A 22,590-nucleotide genomic window follows, 5' to 3' on the forward strand; every position below is an offset into this window, starting at 1 on the left:
GCAGTAAGATGTTGATAGAAGCAAAAGGCCAAGCCAGTGAGAAAGCATGGAAAGCAGTAAAAGTCGTGAATGAACCAGATGCATTGTATGCATAGCAGGGTATTCTTAACAATTCCGATTTCCACACATTCTAAGCACTAACAGAAAGTATCTAGTTGAAGAAAGGCCAACCCAAACAACACTTTGAGCCAGAGTGTTCTGGTTTTTCACAGTTGTGACATTTTTTTGAAATACCAGCATAAAATTTATGTATTTGCATATGTATACAAGGTTCTCATTAGGTTTCCATGTCATGTTATCATCAGAAGTCTGTAAGGAACAAAGCAGTCTTTTAATCACTTTTCTGTACTGTATAGTTGGAATGCCCTCACTTTGGGGCCTTCCGTGAACCTCTCTAAGCCTATTCAGTCCTTGACCTGAAAGTGAAGCTATAGTGGTCAGCTTGCATGCCATTCTCCCTCTTTCTTTTACAAAACTGTCATCTGCCCCTTTGATCTTCTTTTCCCCATACCCTATAAGTCTGGTGTTTCTTTGTTCGAAGCAGAATGAAGAAGGTTTGATTTGAATTTGGGGAATAATAACAAAAGAGGAAAACAATCAGCTGCCCTGAGTGTGTTTTCACTGTGTGTAACTGTTTTCACCCAGAGTGTGTTGCCCTCCTTGGGCAGAGTCATGACTATATAGAACTAGCGCTCATCACAGCAAACTTGACAAAGCATGTGTCACTGAGGCCCCGCAGAAAAGTGCTTCCATAGGACTCCACCCTTCCTTTCACAGAAGTTAACAGAATGGAGAGGTTTTTGTACCAAGAAGAACTGTGCCACGTTGCAGGTGCCACAGAAGTGTTGGAGGGGTCCCTAGGGGAAGTTGTCATGGAGCATGGGAGACTGAGATAGCATTTCAGAGAATCCTGAAGTGAAGCTTCATTGGAATCTCAGTGTCTGTGCAGGGGAAGGAGATTGCTGGGGCAGAGTAAAGCCTAGAGGTGGGAACCAGTAGAGCTCATTCCGAAACGGAAGAGCAGGTTATGGAGGGGCTCACGATACAGAGGAGGCCCGGAGGGAACAGGGGAAGACGCCAGAATGAACGGCAGGGAGAGCCATTCTTTGAGACTCACCTATCATCTTAAGGAGTTGTTTCCTTTTTGCTTAAGGTGGTGGGGAGTCATCAGATATAGTGTTTTTTTAATCTGTGAGATGGGGATAATGACCTCGGCATTACTGAGATCTTAAGGGTAACAGTATAGCAAATTGTCATGCCTTAATAAACATTTCATCTTTTTTTTCTGTCAGATAAATTACTGGAATATATTATTCACAGAGCACTATACTTATTATCTTGTAATAGCCTACAATGAAAAAAATCTGAAAAAGAATATAGATATGTGTGTATATCCCTTTACTGTACACCTGAAACTCATACAGCATTGTAAATCAACTATAGTTCATTTTTAAAAAGAGAGAAATAGTGCCTTTTAAAAGGAATATATTCTAAATCTAATCCAACTAGAAAGCATATTAGGGTATGATCATGATTTTTAAAAATATATTGTATGAATGTTCAGGCAGTCCTAATTCATTATAGGGGCTGTATTAATTCTCTGGACTTTCCCAAGCCTTAGTTTTCCACATGTAAAATTTCTTTTCCAGACTGATAAATTGAATTTAGTAATCCATAGATCAAAATGCTACAGCCCATAAAGAAGCTTTAGAGATGGAAGAAACAAAATTAGATTTAATAGAAACATTTATTTCTAACAGACTCCAGAGATAGAATAGTAGTGAGTCTCCAGTGAGCTTCCAGATTAACAATTGTAGAGAACAGTTAAAGGAAAGAATTGTACTAATGTGACTTCTTTTAGAACTACCTAACAGTAAGATTGAGAGAAGGCAGTGGCAACCCACTCCAGTACTCTTGCCTGGAAAATCCCATGGACAGAGGAGCCTAGTAGGCTGCAATCCATGGGGTCGCGAAGAGTCAGACACGACTGAGCGACTTCACTTTCACTTTTCACTTTCATGCATTGGAGAAGGAAATGGCAACCCACTCCAGTGTTCTTGCCTGGAGAATCCCAGGGAAAGCAGAGCCTGGTGGGCTACCATCTGTGGGGTCGCACAGAGTCGGACACGACTGAAGCGACTTAGCAGCAGCAGCAACAGTAAGATTATGAACATTGAACATGGTTCTCTGGCCGAGACCTCAAGCTCATTCACTGTGGTAGTAGTAAGACTCAGACCACCCCTAGGAAGTGCAGGAAAAAGGCCTTGAGGGCTCATGTCTGTTCCTCTTGCAGAAAGAAATGTTGGGATTGTGCCTAGTTCTTTCCTTCACCTTTCATCTTCTGGCTCTCTCCTATCATCACACATTAATTGTCTGTGGTGTGTATAGCATCATGCCTCTCGTATTATACTGATGAGCTTCACTCTGTCCTGGGCTGAGTTCAGTTTTGGAAAAATAGTGATAGCTCAACCTGTCAGGTACCAGAGAAGGAAATAGTTCTTTTCTGTTTGAACAGACAAATGGAATCATTGAGGGATTTGTATTTTTCTAGCTAGATTCTTCACTTTTGCATATCTGGTTTTAGTTATTCCTATCAAGGTTGTAATGAGGTGGGTTTTAGGATCCCTATTTTGAAGATGAGGAATAGCAAAGAACAGGGAAGCCTGGCATGCTACAGACTATGGGCTCGCAAAGAGTTGGACATGACTGAGCAACTGAACAACAACAATAAGGCTTAGAAAAGTTAAGTGACAGGAACTAGATGATAATAGTGGTGCCAGTCCAAAGACTATAACTCCCAACCCAGCTTTCTCTCCACGGCTGCTTCTCAGTTACACCGCCCTAGTGTTTGAGGGTTTGAGCACTTGAGATGCAGTGTTTCTAGTAAGGAATAAAAAAGCCCATGGGGCTGTCCAAGGTTACAGTGTGAAATGAGGTTGCGTCTGCTTTTCTCCCCACCTTCTACAGGTCTTTCCTCGTTCCCTCCCTCATTCAATCATTTTGCCTGCCTCTTAATCATTACCTTGCTCTCTGGAGTGGGAGAGTTGGAGTACTGAGGGTGGGGGTGGGGGGCGGGAAGGATGGCTCGTACATGTAGGGCTATTGTTCCTGCTTCCTTTTGAATGATGTAGTAGTTTCTGTTACTCATTTTATGTTTACTTACCATCTGAATCCATGTCAATTTATGTGCCCTTGGCTCTGAACCACGGTTTATGTATTTTTGTGTTGTTAATATTTTTAATTGGTGTTTTTAAAGTAGATGTACTCTGCGTGTTTGGCAGACCAACAAAGTGGAACGGAAAAAGCGTCCATTTTTTAAAGTAACCATATAAGGTGAAAAGTCCCTTTTTGTGTGGGTGCGTGTGTGCAGATTACAGGTTTTATCAGGCCTACTCTTCGTTAATATTTATTGTAACAGTTTACAGTGTAGCCCCTGGAGTCACTCTGGATTATGCACAGCCCAAATGACGTAACCTTGGAAAATGCAATAAATCTAAAGTTAAAACCACTTCTAATGGGAAGTTTCTCGAAAGTTGTAAAATTAAATTGCCTCCTCCAGGATGAGGGAGGTGGTGTGGAGAATGCCCCAGGGGACCTGGCTTTGCCCCTCTCCAGGCTTGTCCCCTGGGTTGGAATGCTGGCTTTGGGTTGGATTACTTTGTTTTATTTAAACTTCTCTGACTATTCCTTTGCCCAGTACTCCATGGTGTGGCAGTCTTGTGGTAACATTAATATATAACCTTTGATCTCTTTTATATATTCAGCATGACTCTTATCCTATGCATGCATGCCCAGGTGCCCAAAGCAGAATTTTGTGAGTCAGAGTCTTAAATTGCAAGGAGACTAGGCATCACCCAGTTCATTTCGCCAGCTTCTACATAAACCTGTCCAACTATATGCAGCTGAATACTGACCAGAGTGTCTTATGCTTGACGTTTTAGAAAGTTGTTTGTTGTGTTGTTTTGACATGTGACTCCCCAGAGTCTACAGTGTTACTCTGGATGTCTCTCTCTGAAGCTACATAAAAGAAGTGTTCTTCTCCTTCCATGATATTTGTAAGTGTTTGAAGACAATGACAGTGATCTTGCCCCTTTCCCTTTTTAGGTGTCACACATCCATACGTGTGTGAAAGTATTACATTATAGTTGATTTGTCCATTTGTAGAGTACAAACTATGTATATGTTAGATGCAGAAACTAGGGAAGCTGTGCGAATAAAGTACGCTGTGATCTCTGCCCTTAGGGAACTTCTGGTCTAATTAATTATAGAGTGATAAGGGCTATGGGAGTTGGTGAGGGATAGGGAGGCCTGGCGTGCTGCGATTTATGGGGTCGCAAAGAGTCGGACACAACTGAGCGACTGATCTGATCTGATTGGAGATTGAACTTGTCAAGGAAAGTTCTCTGGTGAGACATTGTGTAATTGAAGTCCAGAAGAGTACAAGGCATGTCCCAAGGAAGCAGTGTGAATGAGGTGAGGAAAGGGGTTCAGGTAAAAGAACCAGCTTGCCGGAAATGCTGAACGGGGGTTCAGGGAAGTGAGAATAGTTCCGTTCAGGTAAGGCAGTAAATGGGGAGGTGGTGAGTGGAGATGAAAATGCAGAAGTGCTGGAAGCAGAAAGCAGAGCTAACAGATGGAAGGGTGGGGGGATGGAATAAGACATTACAGGAGAGATTGTCCTCATTAGGAAGACTATTTATTGTTCTCTTGGTTACCCAACAACTATGGGAACATAACAGGTTCTGTATGAGGTCATACAGGTTTGGAAATATTTTGTGTATTATGTTTTGTTGTTAGAGAAAGAATGTCATCAGTCATCAGTATTAGACAGGTATGGATCTTTCAGTAGCAAGACCATTTCTCTAACTGGATTTGGAGAAACAAGAGGAAAGAGATAACACAGTTGTTAACATTCTAATGACTGTGAGAAAATGTGGATGACTCTTAGACATAGGACAACAAGAGAAATCATAGCAAACACTTCTATATTAGTATGGGCTTGGCCCTGTTAATAGTAACAAATTTGACGCCCACATTAACTCTACAAGTTAAGTATTATCCCTAGATACAGAGAGTTTAAATAACTTACCAGAGGATAAAAAGCTAAGTGGCAGAGCTAGGATTTGATTTCAAGCCCTAAGAACATGTGGAGAAAGATTTAACTTCTAGGTAAAGGAAGCCCGCACAATTCAAAACATCTGTGGAAATGGCTCCTGCCCGCTGTTGATGGTCACAACCACACACACTTGCTGGTGTGGTCATGACCAGCATAAATAGAACAAGTATTCATAACTCCACATTTCATACCTAATCCACAGGCATTACTTATGGAGGAGACCACTCTCCTGATGGGATTCAGGGTTGGCCCTGAATGTGTCTCACTAGAAGTTATGGTTGCCCGCAACCTCAGTTGACCTCCCTGCCTCCGGCCACTTTCAAAGAGGGTTTAGCCTGCCTAGGGAGGATAGGAGAATTAGGGTAACAGTAAACCAGAGAAAGTTTGAAATACCCTTAATTCTAAGGATACAGAATTCCCAGGCCAGGCTGTGCTGGTAACCATGAATGTATAGCTGCTGCAGTTTTCAAGCATGCATAATTTCTTTGTTAAACTGATTTATTTCATGTTGAATATGTGCAGACAAGTGTTTCTTGGGAACAGAAGGGATGACAATAAGTAAGAGAGAGGTTGAAGTGATGATGCATCGAGCCTGTGCTGGATAGGAAAAGAAGTGAAAGTAGGTGAGGGCTGGTGCGTAAGGATCTAGTGGAGGGATTGGGATCTCTGGGTCCAGAAAGAAGTGAGGCAGGAGCAATTGCATGAAAGGACTGGAGAAATAGTGACAAATGTTCCGTGAACAGGGTGTTTAAAATGTTTAAAATTTTTTTCAGAAGAGGACTCTTGGCACTCATCCTTGACTTGGTCAGTGTTATCTGAACATATACGAGTCTGTTAATAACTTAATTAAAGTATGTCATAATGAAAATGTTAGATAGGTCAAGTCAGAGCTCCTAGGTACAGCCAAGGTGAAGCTGATCTTTTAAGTTCACGTGACTTTGTAATCTTGGAGCACATGTTTGAATATTTGAACATGCTGTTTATTCTGTTACATGACAAAATAAAATGAGAAGTCATAGACTAGTCTGTGATGCAAATTTTACTCTATAGATTTATATGCCCAGTGGAAAGTGCCGTTGAGGTATCATAAGCCATGATAATTCTCAGGCCTTGAAACTCATTATAGTTTAGCTAGATTTTATATTTACTCATTGCTGTTTATCTTTATTGATGATCTTATCTCTAGCTGATTGCAGCTTCCTTAAGATCAGGGGCAGCGTCTGTGTCTCCTCTAAGTTTCCCCCTCCCACACCTAGCCCAGTACAAGGTTTATGGTGCTCACCATCACAGGGATCTACGCCAGTCAGCTTATGTTACAGCTGAAGCAGTTGAGGTCCTGACATTTAAAGTGATCTGCTAAGGCATCAGGGCTCAGCAGTGAGGAAGCCTGAGCCACAAGCCAAGTTTTATTCCCGCCTCAGCTCTTCGCACCCTGACATGCTGACACAGCTAATGAGTCAAGTTCTTGCAGTGACCTGGGTTTGTGCCAAGCACCCATAGGAAGCCAATATTCACTAAGCTAGTGCTTCCCAGCCTGGTATTTCCCAATTAGGCTCACAGAGAAAAGGGTGATGTTTATTTAGGACATTAGGGTAAACAATGAAGGCTTTTGAAGGGCAGCTGAAGCGAGGAGCCCCTAAGGACTCTCACTGGCCCAGGCACTGCCAAGCAGATCCAGGGATCAGATCTTCCTATCTTCATACAAGTCTCCCTCATCCGCTGAGTTTCCAGCAACAGTTGGAAACCGCTTCCCTAAATTAACATTAGATCACTCGGACCCATGTTTTCTGAAGAAATTTATTTTTGACTGTACTGGGTCTTTGTGTTGCTGCTCACCAACTTTTTCCCTACTTGCAGTGAGTGATGGCTACTCTGTAGTTGCAGTCTTCTCACTGTGGTGGTGAAAAAATATAAATCCTACTATCCAAACATATCGCTTAGTCCCCACCATGAGATTGAGGGTATAAGCTTAAATTGTGAAACAACAAATACATGGGTCAGTTATTTTTCTTTTGAGGCTAAACAGTTCCTGACCTTCTTTCCTGTATTCTTCATCTATGGGGGCACTATGTAATTTTTTTAGTCAGAGAAGGAAGGTTAGAACTCATTTTTATCAGTGCAGGCTGTTGCATTTATCTGTGTTGCTCAGTCAGGTACGTGACACATGCTTCGTCCAGCATCATATGTGTTCTTTGGATGTAAGACCTTGTTCTTTGAAGGTCGTGACTGATTTTCCAGACCTTTTAGAACTGAGATAAATAATAAATTTGTAGCTCTGAATTTGTCTCAGGTACTTTTCTGGATACTTTTGTATTTTAACAGATAAATGGCTATTTATAGGGATATCTCTCCACAATATCTCTTAAGACAGCTAAATAAAATTTTCACAGTTTATAGGATTAATGAGTCCTTAGAGAAATTGTTTCTTATCTCAGAAGTGGATTGAGAGGGCACCTAAGCCAACTGCAGAGGCTGGGCTTAGGAACTTGAAAGGGGTTGGGAGTTAAAGTGGTCAAACTCTGGGCAAATCTTCTGGAACTGGTAGGTTCCCCCACCAGTGGCCCTTCCTTTCTGCATGCTCCATCACACCATGACTGAAAATCTGCTGATACAAAGAATACTGACTCACTTTAAACCTTGAAAGTGCCACTTAAATATGCTGGCATCTTGAATCAGACTATAAACAGGGAGGGAAGGGCATTGAAGAGCAGTAATAATAAGAGCCCATTTGCCAAATGCTTATAAAGTCAATGGGACCTCCCTGGTAGCTCAGACGGTAAAGTGTCTGCCTACAATGTGGGAGACCAGGGTTTGATCCCTGGGTCGGAAAGATCCCCTGGAGAAGGAAATGACAACCCACTCCAGTGTTCTTGCCTGGAAAATCCCATGGATAGAAGAGTGTGGTAGGCTACAGTTCATGGGGTCGCAGAGTCGGGCATGACTGAGCGACTTCACCTTCACCTATAAAGTTACTAGTGATCAGCAAATGCAGTCTGCTATTCAGCACCCGGATGTGAAGTCTCTTTTCCGTGGAGGGTGGTGCACATTATTGAAGGTCATTGGAGGCAGAGAAGAGGGTGGAGAGAGTGTGGCAGTGAACCTGGAATAGCTGTTTCTTATCTTGGTCTGGGGTAAGATGGGAAGAGGACAGCAGGGGGTGAAGCGAGGCACAGCATTTTGGTAAACATGCATCTGGATCACTGCCCTTGCCCCTGGCATGCCAAGGGTGTGAGTCCAGTGGTATGTTGCAGCTGGTCCTTACTGACTCAGAACTATTCAGTTTTTAGGAACTATGCAAGCTTTGTTAAGCACAGTCATTATTAAAAATTAAATAATTTTAACTTCAAATAAATGGGCAAATTCTTGCAAACAGGGCTAAGAAATGCTGAAACTCATCACTTATTAATAATTTTACTACACTGTGCTCTCAAGGTTATTTATGCCTCTTCTCTTCCCAGCTCTGTATTCAGTGATGTCATGTTGATAGCTTGAAATCAGCCATCATGGGAATATTTGTACCATGGAAATCAACAAATGTAGCAAATCAACTTTTTCCCAGAGAGCCAGTTGTTAACCATTTACCAGCACACCAGTGGATGTTATGATCATGTGCCAACAAGTAGGAAGGAGGGATGTGGTCTTTATCCCAGTGAGACCAAGTCTGTTGTCTCTAGGTTATATATCTTCATTTTAGACGGTGCTGCCTACTTGGATTGGGGTTAAAAAAGACAATATGCTATGCTCAGGCACTAAGTCATGTCTGGCTCTTTGCGACCGCTTGGACTATAGCCCGCTAGGCTCCTCTGTCCCTGGGATTCTCTAGGCAAGAATACTGGAGTGGGTCACCATTTCCTTCTCCAAAAAAGACCAAGTGAAGGCATAATGACTTCAAATTCCCTCCTCTCTGTTTCCATTGTGTACAAAAATGCCTAATGGCAAGTAAAGCTACCATCTCGGTGAATAGTAATGGTTCACATTTCTATTTATCTTTGTATCCCCAGTGTAAAGTATACAATGGGCCCTTAAAAATTTATAAGTAAATGATATGTGTGCCCTTCTCTCCCAGAAGCTAAACATACCATTGATCAGCTATAGCACTTTAACACTTTAATTTCTGCAGCTCTCCTTAAATATAGGAAACAAGTTATCAGCTTTTTTGTTGTTGTTTATTACCAAGAAAAGTGTTGTTCCTCTCATCTTCTTTACTTTTTCCACTCTCTATTCTTTTTCCTTCTCAGCCTAAGGCCTGCATCCTTCCAGACAGCAGTGACTTTTTTGACTATGTAAAGTTGAGAGCATGGATCTAGATATAACTCAGTCTAGCAGATTTCTACTTCTCCATAAATGATTGCTATTGTACAGGGCCCATCAAAATAGTTCAGAGATTTAGTCAGAATTGTCCTAATGAATGTAGTATGTCAGATTTGAAAAGCTGTTTGAAAAGTGGGATCACTGTTAATTTATGCAGGCCACCTGCATGAGATGTAACTGAAGGATGAATGCAGTGGAGCATGCCGCACTTGCACAACAGAGCAATTTATTAGAACTGAATTAACTCAAGCTGGCAAAGCTCTGAGCTGTCTTGATTGGGAGCCCTGGATAAGAAGTTAGATGAAGTAAGCCTGACAGACCCTCTGTATTATACCAGATGCTACACAGGTGGGGGGTTGGATGACTGCTAGGTGACCATTGCATTCTCTTTTGGTTCCCTTTTGAGAAGGAAAATTAATAAGAAGGAAAGAGGGATAGGGCAAAAACAGTCAAAAGAAGCAGAGAGAAAGTTCTTAGATTCTCTTCACACCAGAAGGAACACTTATTGAAAAGCTTGGATTAGGTCTGGCAATAAATATAAGCATAGGACTCTTGGAGTATGTTCTTGGCTCTTACTACTACCTTTGAGTCTGAGCAAGTCAACTGACTTATCCACCTGTAAAATAATATTCCCTCTGACATTAATACTTACCTCATGAGGTTATCTAGAGGAGAATGTTAGTAATAATGTCCTGTGTTTACGTCATTCCTTTCATGGAGAGCTCAAAGCATTTTATGTATATTGAGAATGAAGCTTCTTGTGAGAAATAAATACAAGTATTCATTTTTTGGAAATGAACTTAAGTCATAAGAGTCTGAATTCAATGTATTGCAGGAGGACATATGGTACATAGTGATCCAGTGGCCAAATGAATTTTTATTCCATAAGAGTTCCATCTTTCCTCCTTTTTTTTGTGAATTGAGAAAATACAAGAGTCTGTATACATGAATGGGAGATTCTATGTACGCTATCTGGAGAAGGCAATGGCAACCCACTCCAGTATTCTTGTGGAGAATCCCTTGTACGGAGGAGCCTGGTGGGCTGCAGTCCATGGGGTTGCTAAGAGTCAGACACGACTGAGCGACTTCACTTTCACTTTTCACTTTCATGCATTGGAGAAGGAAATGGCAACCCACTCCAGTGTTCTTGCCTGGAGAATCCCAGGAATGGGGGAGCCTAGTGGGCTGCCATCTATGGGTGGCACAGAGTTGGACATGACTTAGCAGCAGCAGCATATATGCTATCAGGGTAGTCTCTTGGGACTTATCTTGAAGGACAATCAAAACACATTTGATAGCACTTTGGGACCTTGGTTGAGGCAGAAACACACCTGGAAAATCAGCCCTGCACTACACAATGCCACTAAAGGGTTCCAGAGATAGAAAAGGATAATATGAGAATGTTTTCTCTATTCATTTCAGCTCAATTCAGCCATTGTTTCTTGAGTGTCCATTATATACATCATTTTGAGCAATGTAGAGAATGAAAGAGGCACAGCGTACTCAAGAAAGTTAACTGGTATTAACAAGGGGTGGAGAATGAGATTTACAAGTTGATACGCGCCGCCATACTGGGGAGAGTTAGAAACGCATCACAGTATTTCAGGTGTTTGAAGAGGGGAAGGATTACGTTTAGCTGAGTAATCCCAAGCATTTATCTCCTATGTACCAAGCATGTTCTTTGGAGAGCCATCATTCCTGCCCTGGAGATCCAGTGGGGAACACATATGCAAATACATAGTTTTAGCACACCCTAGCCAATGCCATGATGAAAGGCACTTAGCTCAGGTTGGGAATTTAGAGAAGGCTTCTGGAGGGCAAGACTTAAAGTCTTAAAAAATGAAAAGAACGAGAAACCAAAATTCCAGGCTGAAAGATTCAGAGGCCCCCAGTGTTTAGCCTTCTTTCAACAGAAAATGGCAGTCTACAGAAAATCTGGTATCCTTATGGCCTACGGGTTAATTAGAGCTTCCCTGGTGGCTCAGATGGTAAAGAATCTGCCTGCAATGTGGGAGACCGGGTTTGATTCCTGGTTTGGGAAGATCCTCTGGAGAAGAAGGGAATGGCTACCCACTCCAGTATTCTTACCTGGAGAATCCCCATGGACAGAGGATCCTGGTGGACTACAGTCCATCGGGTAGCAAAGAGTCAGACATGACTGAGCGACTAACACTTTCATTTTTCAAAGGTTAATTGGAAGTGGGAGTGAGAAACAGTGCTTAAGATAAAGGGCCTATCTTGCTGTCTTATTTACTACTAAATATTGTATGAAGTGTGGGTCATCAATAAATATTTTTTTAAAGACTGAATGAAAAATATGTTGGGTTTAAGTCCCTGTGGGCTTTCCAAGTAAATAAATGTGACAGGCATTGGAAGAGACTCTGGACTAGAAATACAGATTTGGAAGTCACCCCTTATCAATGATATTTAAAATCAAGAGCTAATGAAATTATACAAGTAGAGTATGTAGAATGAGCAGAGTAAAGTACCAATGGAGAAGCCTTGACAAATGCATTCAAGCGCAAACAAAAGAAGAGGAACCAGACTTCCCTGGAGGATCAGTGGTAAAGAACCTGCCTGCCAATGCAGGGGTCATGGGTTCGATCCCTGATCCAAGAAGATCCCGCATGTCATGGAGCAACTAATCCAATGTGCCACAACTACTGATCCTGTGCTCTAGAGCCCAGGAGCCACAACTACTGAGCCCACATACCACAGCTACTGAAGCCCGAGCGCCCTAGAGCCAGTGCTCTGCAACAAGAGAAGCCACCGCAGTGAGAAGCCAAGCACCACAACTGGAGAATAGCCACAGTTTGCTGCAACTTGAAAAATCCTGCACAGCAATGGAGACCCAGCACAGCCAAAAATTAAAAATAAATAAAATAAAATTTTTTAAAAAAGAAGAAAAGGAACCCATGAGGGAGATTGGAAAGAAAAAGCAGAGAAAACAGACATTTGATCCTTGTCCATCAGGATGGCAATATGAAGTTCTTTGGTGGGCTCATGAGAAAAGTTTTTCAGTGTAATAAACAGGGCAGACGTCAGACTATAGTTTGTTGTAAGATAAATGGAAAGTCAGGAAATTGAGATAGTGAGCGCAGACCTCTCTTTCAGATCACTTGGAGTAAAAGAGAAGGAAGGGGATGGTTCCTGGGAGGAGCAACCAGGTTCAAGAAGGAGAAAAAATTTAATATGATGAAAGATTTATGTAGGCTTCTAGGCTTAAGGAAAAAAGCAAATAGGTTGAATATTTAGGGAAAAGGGGAGATGATTGATAGAACAGGATCCTCAGAGAGATGAAAGGAGATTGGGGCCATGTGTGGAGAGCAGAGCCTTGAAGCAGAGTAAGGGATACATCATCTTCTGAACAGGAAGAAAGAGTCTAAGGATGGGTCCAGAGATATCTAGGAAGAGGCAGATGCTGACATATGTGTATGTGTGTTTATGGGTATGTGTGTAATTGTCTCCTTGAAGTAGAAGATGATGTCATATGCTGAGAGGGTTGTGGCTTTAGCTGGAGTCTTGAGCATAATGCCAATTTTGAAATGTTGCTAAGTAAAATAAAAGCAAGCTAAACAAGGATGAGTGAGAGACTGAGCAGAGATTGAGGGCTGCAAATTTGTAGTGGCATCAATCTGAAAGCTGATTTTCTCCAACTGTGTTTAAAAGCTGGGTCATGAAATATAGAAAGTATATTTTTGAATTGATCCTGTATTGAGATTTTGTTAAACAAGTGAAGTGAGGTCCAATGTAGTCGAAGCTTTCGGTGGGTAGTTCGGGTGATGATGAGCCAGGCTGTCCCAGCTGAGTAAAGCAGTGAGGCCAGGCGAGGGGTCAAGAAACTATGGTTCTCCAGGGACTGAAGAAAGGAGGTAGTTAAAGCTGAGGAAGACTAGAAGGATCAGAGATTGTCATCATCTCTGGATATGGGATGGCAAGTGAGCCCCACCTGATGATTTATTTCAGGTGACCTTGATGTGGGTGAGCCTGGAGCTGAAGAAGGTAAGGAGTTGGATAGATTTTCTAGATGGATACTGAAGTCATCCAGGATGTGATCTGACAAGGGATATGTTAAAGATTATAGCCTAGTCTTGTTTTAAAGGAACCAGGAGATTAGTAAGAGGACATCATTGAGAAAAGACCATTGGGTGATATAAATCTCAACAGCTTTTTTAGAAGCATCTATGAGAAGAAATCACATTTTTGGGGTGTGTACTGTTCATTAGACATTATTTTAAAGGTTTGGTTGAACCATATGCACTTGCTGAGATTTGGGCATTTTGATCTATAAAAATGGTGATTTTCATACTATTCAACCTCATGTGCTGTGCTGTGCTTAGTCACTGAGTTGTGTCCAACTCTTTGTGACCCCATGGACTGTAGCCCTCCAGGCTCCTCTGTCTATGGGATTCTCCAGGCAAGAATACTGGAGTTGGGTTGCCATGCCCACTCCTCCAGGGGATCTTTCCAACTTAGGCATCGAACCCAGGTCTCCTGCCTTGCAGGCAGATTGTTGACTGTCTGAGCCACCAGGGTAATTTCATACTGTTCAGCCTCATACTGTGTATGTATTAGCTCATTCATTCTCACAGCCAACTTCTGAAGTAGATTACCATTTAGCAATTAAACATGTTTAGCAGAACCACAGGAATAATAAGTAACTTGCCCAAGGGCATCTGATAAGTATTAATGGCAGTGGTGGGGATAAGCAGAGAAGAGAAGTTGACAGAAGTTGAGCCCAGCTAACAGACCTTGGCAGTCTGGCTCTAGAGCTTGCAGTCTCTCTCTCAATAGAGAATGCCCACCCTTCCCCCACTGCCCTTTAAACTTGAGCAGGGAGTGAGATATATGAGACTGAACTCCTCTCGAGTGTATAATAAACTGAGATAAATGCCATAAAGCAGCAGTCCTGAAAAAGGAAATGGCAACCCACCCCAGTATTCTTGCCTGGAAAAATCCCACGGACAGAGGAGCCCGGTGGGCCACAGTCCATGGGGTCACAAAAGAATCGGACAGGACTTAGCAACTAAACAACAACAACAAAACAGTCCCCAACCTTTTTGGCACCAGGGACCAGTTTGATGGAAGACAATTTTTCCCCAGCTGGGGGCAAGGGGTTGTTCAGGATGACTCAAGTGCATTATATTTATTATGCCACTGCTGATCTGAAAGGAGGTGGAGCTCAAGCAGTAATACGAATGATGAGGAGCGACTGTCAATACAGATGAAGCTGTGCTTGCTCACTCACCGCTATGCAGCCAGGTTCCTAACAGGCCATGGACCAGTATCGATCCTTGGCCCGGGGGTTGGGACCCCTGCCATAAAGCAAATGAACACAGTCTAGTCCTTCACAGAATCTCATACAACATGCTTTGGGCTTCCCCATCCTTTCTATTGTATTCTCCTTCACTCTCAGACCTAGTGGTAGAGTGCTCTCTCTCTCCTTACCTAACTGAAATTAACATGTCCCTAATTTTCTAGTAAACTACAAGGAGTGTACTAGGAGAATTCCAAACATTTTATTTACAGGGTCATAGGAATTTGAGAAAGAGCAAAGAATTCATTCAGAAAATGATAAGGCATGCTATATATAGGACATCAGTCAGGATATTGGGAGAGGTAGAATTTGTAAGAGGGAATGATAGAGATTAAGCCAGAAGCAGGGGTGGGTTTTGAAAGACTTTTTGCCAGTTTGAAGAACTGAAACATTATCCTCCATGTTGTAGCCAACCATCCGAAAGATTTTAAGCAGCGAAATACCATGAACAAATTATACAGGTGCTTCTTGAACAACACCATTTGAACTCCCTGAATCCACTTACTCATGGATTTTTTTTTTTTTTTTTTTTTTCCAGCAGTAAGTACTACAATACTACATGATCTGCAGTTGGTTGAACCCACAGTCATAGAAATGTGGATGTAGAGTGATTACAAATATGGAGGGCTGTTAAGTTAAATGCAGATTTTTGACTGTGGGAAGGGTTGGTTCCCCAAACCCCCTTGTTGTTCAAGGTTCAACTGTAGATAAATGTAAAAATGCAGTTTAAGGAGGAAAAGACTAGAGGCAGGAAATTGAGTTAGGAAGCTGCTGCAGTTATCCATGTGAAGGAATACCTGAGTGCTCAGCTGCTCAGTTGTGTCCGACTCTTTGTGACCCCATGGACTGGAGCCTGCCAGGCTCTTCTGTCCATGGGATTTTCCAGGCAAGAATACTGGAGTACAATTGCCATTTCCTCCTCCAGGATATCTTCCCGACCCAGGAATCAAACCCATGTCTCCTGTCTCTCGCATTTGCAGACAGATTCTTTACCACTGAGCCACCTGGGAAGCCCGTATATGAAGGAATAGGGCTTGGCAATGATCCTAGCTATGTAACTAAAAAGGAGGGGTATATTCCCCAAGGTGTTTAACAGCAAGAATTGGCAGATTTTGGTGCCTAAGAGAGTGTGGATTCCTTAAATCAGCAACGAAAATCACCATGCAAGAAAAGATGTCGATTTAGAAGGAATCCTTTTTCTCTGTATGTTGAGTGCAAGATATCTCTAGAATCCAAGTAGAAATAGAGGTCTGGGATTCAGGAACCAGGTGTCATAAGAGATGCAAATGAAAATATGTTAGTATTCCCTGGTATTTCTGAGATTCACTTCTAAAATTGCCACTACCTCCATCAGTATCTACCCTGTGGCCATTCCTTGATCTAAGTTAGTACCAGAATGTGGAGACAGGGGCCTGAGTGGCCTGTCGCTTTGGGCCAGGTGCCTTCCTCAGGGCCTCACCCTGTGGAATCATGCAAGGGTCCAGGGTAGGGTCTGGGACACCCAGTAAGCCTCCAGCTGCTGAGAGCAGCCCTCTTCCTGCAACATCATTCCCATGAAAGGAGGAAGAGCAGTTTCCTAGTGCCCACTGAAAGAAAAATGTGCAAAAGGAAAGTTGTGAGTTCAAGTTTTATTCAGGTTCTTTCTGAGCACTGTGGCCTGAGAAACAGCCTCACAGATGGCTCTGAGGAACTCCCCCAAAGAGATAGGGAAGGAAACAAGTAGTCAAACACACATCTCTGGTAAAAGATTACTGCTGCTAATCAGGAAAAACAGATATCTGAAGTTAATGATTTTAGTACTTTTCTGTGTGTGTGGGAAGATGCAAGAATCTTGGGTCACTGAAATTCCTTCTGAGATATGCATCTTAACTATCTAAGGGCGTTTTATCGGTAGCATGGAATACCTCAACCTGTGTCTCCCTACCCCCACCCCAACCTGAATTCCCCTCAGGGAGCAGTGGGATGAGATTTAACCCTTCACATATTTGGATGATGAGCAAGATTCTGTTTTTTTTTTTCGTTTTTTTTTTTAAACACTAGCATGAATGAATGAGTGAATAATCACATTGGAGTCACTGAATTTAAGTCATCCTAAAAAGCCACCTGCATACTATTTTGGTGGGTCTGGTACAAGTTAATTATGTAGACCTAGTTCCTGGCTGAGGTTTTGTAGACTAGATGGAAACTGTGAATTAGGCATATAACTAGCATACCAACAAGAAATATAGTCAACAAATGGGTAACGTGGTAAAATGTAGATAATGCAGTCTAGCTGAGAAGTGAGTGAATCAGTGCTAATGTTATTAATGGGAAGGGGCCTGGTTCTGAGAGGAACAGAACAATATTGCACAGACATATTAAGAATCAACGAATATACAAAGCATGGGAAAAGATACCACTCAAACAAATCATTTCATGGGCTTAATAAACATGGTAAGGAACAGGAAGACAACCAGTCTTAGCTTTCCCTGAGGTTGAAATAAACTTGACCCAATGGAGTTCCCTAGTCCTGTTCATTTGTGGAGTTGACTTATATTCCAAGGATTTGCATGTGGAAAACTAATGCCATGGCAGGATTACCAGACTGTAAATTCATCAGGAAGCCTGGTGATATCATAAACTGTGAGAAGCCAATGTCCTGCAGCAGCATCAGAAACCTCCCAGTTTGATTTAGCACTGGTAATCCATTTTATTCCTCTCCATTAGTTATTACTGTAATAACAGATTGGCGACACAGCCCCATTTTCTGCCTCGAGTGCTGTCTGCTGCTGGGCACAGCTGCTCCCAGTCATTCTTTCCAGTGTAAATAGTGGTTCATGTTTCCAGGGCTGTCGCGAGATGTTGCTGTGCTTGTGAAATGAATGCATGTCACCACCCTGTTGGGGAAGATTGAAGTTATGGGTGAAGCCAAGGAAATCCCTCAGAAAGCCAGAGCTGCACCCCCTCCCTGAGAGGTATATTTTGCTCTGGAGGACTTTTAGGTTGACTTTATATTAATATTAATGATGTGAATTTTCTTGAAGATGGGACAAGCATATTCTGTTACTTGCATCTGTCTAATGTAGGCCTTTTACTTTGTAACTTACTCTTTCATCTTAGATGTAAATAAAGAACTCCTTTGTTGTGAGAGGATATGTTACAGGGCAGTAAACACTTCAGCAGAGAACATCTTTTGATCTTCACGCCTTTGGCAATCAAAGCTGAGAGCCAGAAACTGGCCAAAGAATTTGGGGCAGACACCACTAAAGGCTTCTCTTTTATCTTTTCACAAAATTAGATGCAGAACTATAGGCATAGTGGATGAAATGACAATTGTTAGGAAAGTTGAAGGGCAGAATGAGTCCACCTGAATGGTAAAGCTGATTTGGAGATCGGTATTAGAACTCAGTGAATTTCATGAGAATTTAAGAGCATTATGTTCACAGAGTGTAAAGGAAAGAAAGAAAAATGTTCTCTATCTCTCTTCCTGTGATCTCTATAGGAGTTAGTGGGTGTGTTAATAAATTTTCAATACTCATTTGAGAACTCCTTATTGATATCAGTGGGTAGATATTCAAATTGTATTGCCAAGTCTTGGTAGACATCTATTATCTGCTTTATTGTGTGCAACTCATCAACATCTCGCCTCATGCCTTATAGAATTCATACTTGCATCCTGTAGGTAACTCATAGATTGAAAAGCAAAATCCCACCATGGTAAAGGGAATAAGGAACACACTACACACTTTATAAGAGATAAATGGACTTATACTTAAACCTCTTTTTCAGTACACATCTTTCCCAGTTTTGGGAACAATGAGGAAAACAAGAGATTGGGGATGCAGATATCCTGTCACAAATTCAGTACCTCTTTTCCTAGGCCTAGTTTTGTAGTCTAGGGGGGAGGCAGAGAGCAGGTTTGCCCAAAGTTTAGCTCTCCTTGACTGATAATATGTAATTGTTAAGCAACTGTTAATTGCTTCCCTTCTCAAAGGAAGCTACCAGAGGGTTTCCCTCATAGTTTAGTCAGTAAAGAATCTGACTGCAATGCAGGAGACCTGGGTTTGATTCCTGGGTTGGGAAGATCCCCTGGAGAAGGGAATGGTAACCCACTCCAGTATTCTTGCCTGGAGAATCCCATGGACAGAGGAGCCTGGCAAGCTACAGTCCATGGGGTTGCAGGAGTTGGGCACGACTTAGTGACTAAACCACCACCACCACAGGCAACTGTTAAGAGATCCTGCATAGTTTCTTATTTTATTTTATCCCTCAGTTTCTTGTAGTCTGCAGTTGTAATAGCTGGCTGAATTGCTATCTGAAAACATAAGCTTTAAGACCAAGAAGGTTCTGTGAATATTTTTCAGAGACAGATTGTGCTCCATCTTAATGTCCTTTTAATTTGAAAGTTGAACTCAATCCTTCTAGTTGCTTGTAGGTATTGGACAATTTGAATATTTCCGTTGGATAATATGGAGAGGATAATTTATCATTGAAATACTTGTCATTTTTATCTTAGTGAATTGGGTGCCAGTATATACAGTTTGTGCTTTCAAGCACAAGGTTGATTTATTATGGTGTGGACCTGCAGTTTTTAGTGGGCTTCATTAAACTGAATTTTTTTTTGGTAACTTTAGTAAAGTCCTTTTTTTTTTTTTTTTTATCTTGTTGACTTTAAAGTTATCACTGTCAACTCAAAAAAGTTAGAAACAAGAATAAAAACCCAAATTTAGAGTAAAGACATATAATAAAAAATTCATTCAGTTTTATTAAACTAAAGATCATAATTTAGCCCTCAGAAAGCAAGATGAAGTAATGAATGCATGAAGCAAGCTTCAAGGAAATAGACAGTCAACAGTTTAGTGCTCTCTTTCCCACCTCTGGTATGGGCTCTGGTGCCTGCCACATCGGAGTAGATTCAGCACGACCACTTCCGTACTCTGTAAACATGAACGTGTTGTTGGACCTTTATGAATTTGCAAAACCAGAAAATGGTCCTCACCACTTTGTTAAGAGGAGTTCATGAGATAAGGACAATTGGTAATTATAACTAATAATATTGAATGTCTGCTAGTGCTGGACATCTTAGCTGAAGCCAGTGAGTTCAGTTCATTTCAGTCACTCAGTCATGTCCGACTCTTTGCGACCCCATGAATCGCACCACACCAGGCCTTCCTGTCCATCATCAACTCCCAGAGTTCACTCAAACTCAGGTGCATCGAGTCGGTGATGCCATCCAGCCATCTCATCCTCTGTTGTCCCCTTCTCCTCCTGCCCCCAATCCCTCCCAGCATCAGGGTCTTTTCCAATGAGTCAGCTCTTCGCATCAGGTGGTCAAAGTATTGGAGTTTCAGCTTCAGCATCAGTCCTTACAATGAACACCCAGGACTGATCTCCTTTAGAATGGACTGGTTGGATCTCCTTGCAGTCCAAGGGACTCTCGAGAGTCTTCTCCAACACCACAGTTCAAAAACATCAATTCTTCAGCACTCAGCTTTGTTCACAGTCCAACTCTCACGTCCATACATGACCACTGGAAAAACCATAGCCTTGACTAGACGGACCAGTGAAGCCCCTTTCAAATAGCAGGCATTCACCTTGTACCTACTTCTGCTCTTTCCCATCCCAAGTTTACCAGATTCCTCAGGCTAAAGGGATTGTGCTTTTTTCTTTCATGTATTCTCCCATTCGTTTGCACCTGCTTTTTCAACAAATACATAATGAATTCCACCTAGTTCCAGGAACTATTCTAAGTGCTGGAGATACAACAGTGAGTGACCAAGAGAAACAAAGCCCCTAGCCCCTACTGTTGATGCCAGCACAGGAGACTGACAATAGACAGGCAAATATATTTAAGATGTTATATGTCATGTAATAATAAGTGCTATGAAAAAAATAATAAAATAGAGTAATCAGATAGAAAGTGACTGCAATACTGGGAGACATGGAAGAGGAAGAAAGTTCTATTTTGGATAGTATAGTCTAGGGAAAGAGACATTTCAGCAATCTGAGTATCAGAGTCATTCCAAAAGTAACATTCTTACTCAGATGTAGAAATCAAATATGCAGTGAGTTGTAGAAAGAAAGGTTATAAAAATCAACAACATATATTAATGTATATTTTCTTTGGGCTAGCATGCGAACAGTAATACTATAGTGTCTCTTATTAAATATGAAACACTTAGAAGTAGAACATGGTGAGGCTCTGTAAGTATGTGCTGTTTTTAGTCTATCTGAGGATAGTACAAAGATACTGTAACCTACATACACTACTCATCTGTGTTTATAACTAAACAGCAATTGTAAGAAACCATATATATAGAATACAATTGAATGGTAATGTGATAATATGAATTCCCTGATGGCTCAGCAGTAGAGAACCCACCTGCCAATGCAGGAAACATGGGTTTGATCCCTGGATTGGGAAGATCCCCTGGAGAAGGAAATGGTAACCCACTCCAGTATTCTTGTCTGAGAAATCTCATGGTTGGAGGAATCTGGTGGGCTGTCTTCCATGGGGTCACAAAGAGTCTGATGCAATTTAGCAACTAAACAACATCAACACTGTGGTGTTGTCTATTTATTGGATATTTTAGGTAAATTATTAAGCCATGCCCAAAGCAAATATATAGACACAATGAACCTGGGAAAAGTAACTCCTCATGAGAAGTGCAGCCAGATTACTAGTAGGACTCTTGTTGGATCTAAGCTGTGTGTGGACACTCAGTCATGTCCAACTCTCTGTGACGCCATGGACTGTAGCTGGCCAGATTCCTCTGTCAGTGGGATTTTCTAGGCAAGAATACTGGAATGGGTTGCCATTCCCTTCTCCAGGATCTAAGCTAGACTCCAAGAAAAGGTCTTAGCCTAGTGATTTTCTTTCAGCACGTTTAAGATGTCACTTGATTGTCTTCTGGCTTGCATAATTTGTGGCAAGAAGTTTGGTACAATTATTATGCTTGTTCCTCTCTATATACTGTCTTGCCTTTTTTTGGCTGCCTTCAAAACTTCCTTTTTATTTTTAATTTTGGGAAATTTGAATATATGATTTTGTAGTTGTTGTTATTTATCCTACTCAGGGTTCTCTAAGTTTCTTGGACCTGTGGTTTTATGTCTTTAATTATATGGTGGAGGGGGAGGATTTTGACTGTTTTCTTCTTGTTCTCTCCTATTCTTTCCCACCCTTCCCCCATCTTTCTCATGAGCACCTGGTGGAGAGTGGGTTTGAATGCCCTGGTGATTGCAGCTCCCAAAAGCCCTATACTCTCAGTCTAACCTATACTTGTCCTTTAGCAATTTCTTAAATATTTAGCTGAATTCTTCTTAACTGTTTGTAGTGTGTGCTGTCTCTGTGTGCTGCCACAAGTGAGCCAGTCTACAGTTTCCAAATTTCCTTGGAGGAAAAGGTTCCTTCTTGGATTTCAGACTGCTTACCCTGTTTTCTGAACTTTCTGGACTTATGTTTTTATGTTTTATTCTACTTTTTCTTCTTTTTATGGTGAATGTGACACTCCAGCTTTCTATATGCTGGGTGGAATTAGAATCCTAGTCCAGTGATTTTTAAATTATTCTACAGATGTGCTTTAGGAGCTCCACAAACATGTAATTCAAATTTTATTTTATAAATATTTTAACTGTCTAAAAATTGTAATAAAATAAATCACTAAAATGTCTTATATTCCAAAGTCACATTGGAGAACTACCAACTTAAATAACTGTGTTGCTGTGTTAACTATTTTTTTTTTTCAGACCTCAAGAAGTCTCCTGTCACCACTTCACACTATCTTTGAACTTCTAGTACCCATGGCATTGATTAGGAGGGTATGACCTTGCATATCCAAATCCAGCCCTGTTCCTGTCTGCACATGTA

The 22,590-nt window shown here is 41.6% G+C and overlaps 2 protein-coding genes and 1 long non-coding RNA gene across 7 annotated transcripts in view; 2 read left to right on the top strand and 1 right to left on the bottom strand.

Moving 5' to 3' along the window:
- The window catches only part of CMSS1 (cms1 ribosomal small subunit homolog), a 388,986-nt gene that overhangs the window by 157,413 nt on the left and 208,983 nt on the right, over positions 1–22,590 (top strand). The window lies entirely within an intron of this gene.
- Positions 1–22,590, bottom strand: part of FILIP1L (filamin A interacting protein 1 like) — a 306,702-nt gene that overhangs the window by 150,142 nt on the left and 133,970 nt on the right. The window lies entirely within an intron of this gene.
- LOC129643449 (uncharacterized) lies at positions 4,406–17,704 on the top strand. Its single transcript, XR_008710311.1, has 3 exons — positions 4,406–4,473; positions 13,394–13,429; positions 17,571–17,704. It is a non-coding gene; the product is annotated as an uncharacterized LOC129643449 (long non-coding RNA).

Source organism: Bubalus kerabau, chromosome 2 (assembly GCF_029407905.1).
Source record: "Bubalus kerabau isolate K-KA32 ecotype Philippines breed swamp buffalo chromosome 2, PCC_UOA_SB_1v2, whole genome shotgun sequence".
Taxonomy (NCBI): domain Eukaryota; kingdom Metazoa; phylum Chordata; class Mammalia; order Artiodactyla; family Bovidae; genus Bubalus; species Bubalus kerabau.